Raw genomic sequence first — 4,885 nt, forward strand, 5'->3', positions numbered from 1 at the left:
GCCCACCGCTGGCCCCGCCCACCGCCCTGCAGCCCGGGGAGCCGGGGTCCCGGGCATTTCCATGTCGCCTTTCAGTCCATCTGGCTCTCAGACTGACCTCCAGCTCCCCTTCTTGCCCTAGCCATTTGGGGGCGCCCTGGGTCTGCAGTCCACCTGGGGAAGAGGCTTCCGCCTTCTCCCAACTCAGGTGTGCACCCCTCGCTCAGGCTAGATCCCCCACAGAGCATTTAGGTTCACTCCCTACTCTCACGTTTAAATGTGATATATGCAAAAAATAGGGCGCAGAGTAGGCGCTGCACACTTGTTCATAAGCCCTGGGTAGGACCGCACAGTAGGTTCTTCATATTTACTAAAAAGTCTAGCACTCAAAACTCAATGAAAGCCCTAGCTGCTTTGGCTCAGTGGATACAGCATTGGCCTGTGGACTGAAGGGTCCTGGGTTCCATTCCATCAGGGGCACATGCCCAGGTTGCAGGCTCGATCCCTAGTGGGGGGCGTGCAAGAGGCAGCTGATGGGTGATTCTCTCTCATCATCGATGTTTCTAATTCTCTCTTCCTCTCTGAAATCAATAAAACTATATTTAAAAAAACTCAATGAAAATAAAACACCAGTCACAATGCTTGGTGCCCACTGTCTGGCAATAATAAATCCTCCCTAAATGAAAGTTCAGACTATTTGTTATATTTCATCAACATTCAACACTGATTGATATAAACCTTAAATATACGCACATCATCCAATCTTTATACAAATATGAAAAAAAAACTATATGTGTTGAGAAAAATGTATGGGAGAATACATACCAAATTGTTAATGTGAGTTGCCAAGCAGAGTAGGACTGGTCTAGAACTTTGAGATGAGAATGTTATCTTTGTGTTGTTTTCATGCTTGCAAAAAATAAAGCGCTCCTTTGTATCAAAGGACTTGAAAATGTGTGTCCACCAAAAGCCTGCCCATGGATGTTTATAACAGTTTTATTCATAATTGCCAAAACTTGGAAGTAACCAAGATGTCCTTCAGTAGGTGAACGCATAAATAAACTCTAGTGTATCCAGACACTGGAATATTACTTAGTGCTAAAGAAATGGCTATCCAGCCCTGGGAGGTGCTGATGAACCTGAAATCCATATTACTAAGTGAAAGAAGCCCATCTGAAAAGGCTACATATCACATGATTCCAACTACATGACATTCTGGAAAAGGTGACACTATGGAGACAATAAAAGGATCTCTGGTTGCCAGAGGGTAGGGGGAGGGAGTCATAAATAAATAGGATACAGAGGATTTTGGGGGCAGTGAAAATATACTGTAGATACCATGATGGCATGTCATTTTACATTTGTCCAAACTCATAGAATATACAACAGCAAGAGTGAAACCTAATGGAAACAATGGATTTTGGGTGATGATGTGTCAATGTAGGTTCATTGATTGTAACAAGTGTACCATCTGGTGCCATATGTTAATAATGGGGAAGACTATGCATGTGTGGGGGCAGCAGGTACACAGGAAGTATCAGTACCTTCCTCTCAATGGGAACCTAAAACAGCTCTAAAAAATACTTTTAATAAAGAATCTATATATATAAAAGGCTAAAATGATAAGTGTCCATCTGACCGTCCAGTAGCTATGACCCAACTAAAAAGAAGTAAGAAATGGTGGACCTTGAAAATGACTTCAGGTTTTCTCACTGCACAGAATATAGTCAAACACTGCTGCAGTTAAATATTTCACCCTTTGTTCTCCCTGTGTGAATTACAAAAATAATTGATATTTACTGCTGTGTTGCTGACAAATACCTGAAAGAGAAGTTGGGGTGCTTCACTGGGCTGGAAAAAGTTTAGCTAAATCAGAAAGCAGGTCTAATTAGGCAAGTTTATTCTACATATATAGAAAGCTAAGTTGACTCCCACATGCACCATACATATAAAGTTCTTGCTGGTGCCAATCGCACACATATGTTTTGATCTGTCATTGTCGATCGTGAATGTGATCGACACTTCTATTATAAAGGCAAATAGTGATATAAAAATATTTCTTCTAATTAATTTCCTTTCAATGTGCACGAATCTGTGCACCGGGTCACTAGTAAGTAAACTTGAAGAACATTTAGATGCATACGCTTTGATTCAGCAATTCAACTTTGAGGAAGTTGTCCAAAAGAAATAATTTAATCCATAGTTATGGATAAGTATACAGGGATGTACAGCTTAGTATTGTTTATCAGAGGGGAATTATAATCAGTCTAAATTTCCAACAATATGGGATTGGTTAACTATAATAATGGTATATCCATAAGATAGAATATTATGAAGCCATCAGAATAATGTTTATGAAAAATATTGACACAAGTAAATGTTATGATAGATTGCTAAATGGAAAAAACGTCAAAGTAGCAAGGAAATTTTGAGACTTAATCATGTTTATAGTGTGATTGCATTTTTCAAATTACATGCATGTGTGACCATAGGTGTAGAATAAATGTCTGGGAAGGTATCATTCCTGATAACATTTGGGTGAATCTCGGGAGTGCATTTCCAGGTGACTGGGGAATTTGTGGTTTTTACTTTGGAATGTTTCCCAAGTTTCCTTCCTAGAGCATGCATTACTTCTGAAAAAAGCAAAAAATTAAAAAATAAAAGCTTCGGAGCACCTGAATGAGGGTACATCAATTTATTTATCCATCATAACACCCTTCAGAGTATTCATGAATAGCCCCATTTTACAAGGAACTGAGGCCCTGAATTAAGTGACTTGTACCTGCTTAGGAATTGGCAGGATGGAGACTTGAACCCCTAGCTAGCTCCATCGGGCACTGCCTCCTCCCAAACAAATAAATCATATACATTGTACTGTTGCAACAATCTCATGTCCCTTACAATTATTGTTAATTTCATTATGTTTATTCCTCAAACATTTGTTAAGCCACTAGTAGGTGTCAAATCATGGGAGGTCTATAGAATGGAGATACAATGTATCTGAATGTCTGAAATAATATATGAAAAATTGACTCCCTGCTCTCAAAAACCTGGACAGCTAATCTAACGTATGCAGAAAATCATGCACAGGGAGATGGCTATTCTTCTCTTAGTCACTCAAGTATTTCTTGATTACTGAAGTGTGACAGACATTGTTGTTGGTGTGGGGTTACCGGGCTGAGCAAGGCAGAAAAGTCTTTTCTTTTCTTTCTTTTTTTAAAAAAATATATTTTATTGATTGTTTACAGAGAGGAAGGGAGAGAGATAGAGAGTTAGAAACATCGATGAGAGAGAAACATCGATCAGCTGCCTCCTGCACATCCCCCACTGGGGAAGTGCCCGCAACCCAGGTACATGCCCCTGACCGGAATCGAACCCGGGACCCTTCAGTCCGCAGGCCGATGCTCTATCCACTGAGCCAAACCGGTCCCGGCAGAAAAGCCTTTTCTGAAAGAAGCTGCCCTGCCTGGGTGGCTCTGGGGATTGGAGCGTCCTCCTGTGCACCAAAAAGTGGCGGGTATGATTTCTGGTCAGGTCACATACCCAGGTTACGGGTTCGATCCTCAGCCATCCAGGTGCATGCGGGAGGCAACCAATTGGTGTGTTTCCCTGTCATATCAATGTTTCTCTCTCCCTCTCTCTAAAAAAAAAAAAAAAGGAAGAAGAAGCAATACTGGGGAGAAAGAAGGAGTGGGAGAGGTCAATGGGAGAAAAAGGGGACATCTGTAATACTTTGAACAATAAAGATACATTTTTAAAAATCAATAAAATAAAACAATTTCTAAAAAAAGAACTGACAATCTAGTGTGAGGGGATAGATAAGAAACAAAGTGACAATAAGTCCAGCAGTTCAGAGCAAATATTGCCAAAATAGTAACAAAACAGGCAAATGTGAAAGAATGGCCATTGCAGCAAATCCTGGTAACAGCCCTCAGAGAGAGGCAGTATTATTCTCCCCACTTTAGGCTGGGACACCAAGGCCCAGTTAGATACTTTGTTCAAAGTCTCAAAACCAGTAAACACTCAACCTCAGAGATGAACCTAGGTCCCTCTCATTCTACAATCCCAGCTTCCTTATTTGGGCAGTAAAGACACCCCTTCATTCCTTTTGCTCACAAGTTCCAAACCAAATGGCAACCATCACAATTTTTAAAAAATATATGTTATTGATTTTTTACAGAGAGGAAGGGAGAGGAATAGAGAGTTAGAAACATCGATGAGAGAGAAACATTGATCAGCTGCCTCCTGCACACTCCCTATTGGGGATGTGCCCGCAACCAAGGTACATGCCCTTGACTGGAATCGAACCTGGGACCCTTTAATCCTCAGGCCAACGCTCTATCCACTGAGCCAAACCGGTTAGGGAAACCATCACAATTTTTTAATGCTCAGGCTTTGGGATCTAAATAACCATGGTGTGCAGCTCAGAGAAACATTCCCCTGCTTTTGTTTAGATTTCAAGACCAGGAGTCAAGGTGCCCAGGAACTATTGTCTTTCACCACAATGAGCGAAAATAGCACATATCCAGGACTGAAAGTCTGTAGATTGCATAATGAGTAGTTATTTAATATTTTAGCAACAGTTATTAGTCATCGGGCCACATGGCTGCCACTGTATCATGATGAGGCTGCTGATGAGTTAATATTTATAGAACCCCCTCTGGAAAAAAGACCATTTACTGGGAATTTCTACACCGGATCAGCAGGACAAAGAAAGTCCCTGGTCAAAAGAACTGGATGCTGGGAGCTTGTAGGAAAAGAATCTAAATTTAGTCAAGGCAAACACACACATACACACACACAATCACTGTGCACACAGAAAACATCCATTCACAGATTCATAAAAAGGAAAGCTTATGATTTCTTTGGAATTGGCCTTTACATACTTCCATTTGAGAATGGCGGG

Source organism: Myotis davidii, unplaced genomic scaffold (genome assembly GCF_000327345.1).
Source record: "Myotis davidii unplaced genomic scaffold, ASM32734v1 scaffold223, whole genome shotgun sequence".
Classification (NCBI taxonomy): Eukaryota; Metazoa; Chordata; class Mammalia; order Chiroptera; family Vespertilionidae; genus Myotis; species Myotis davidii.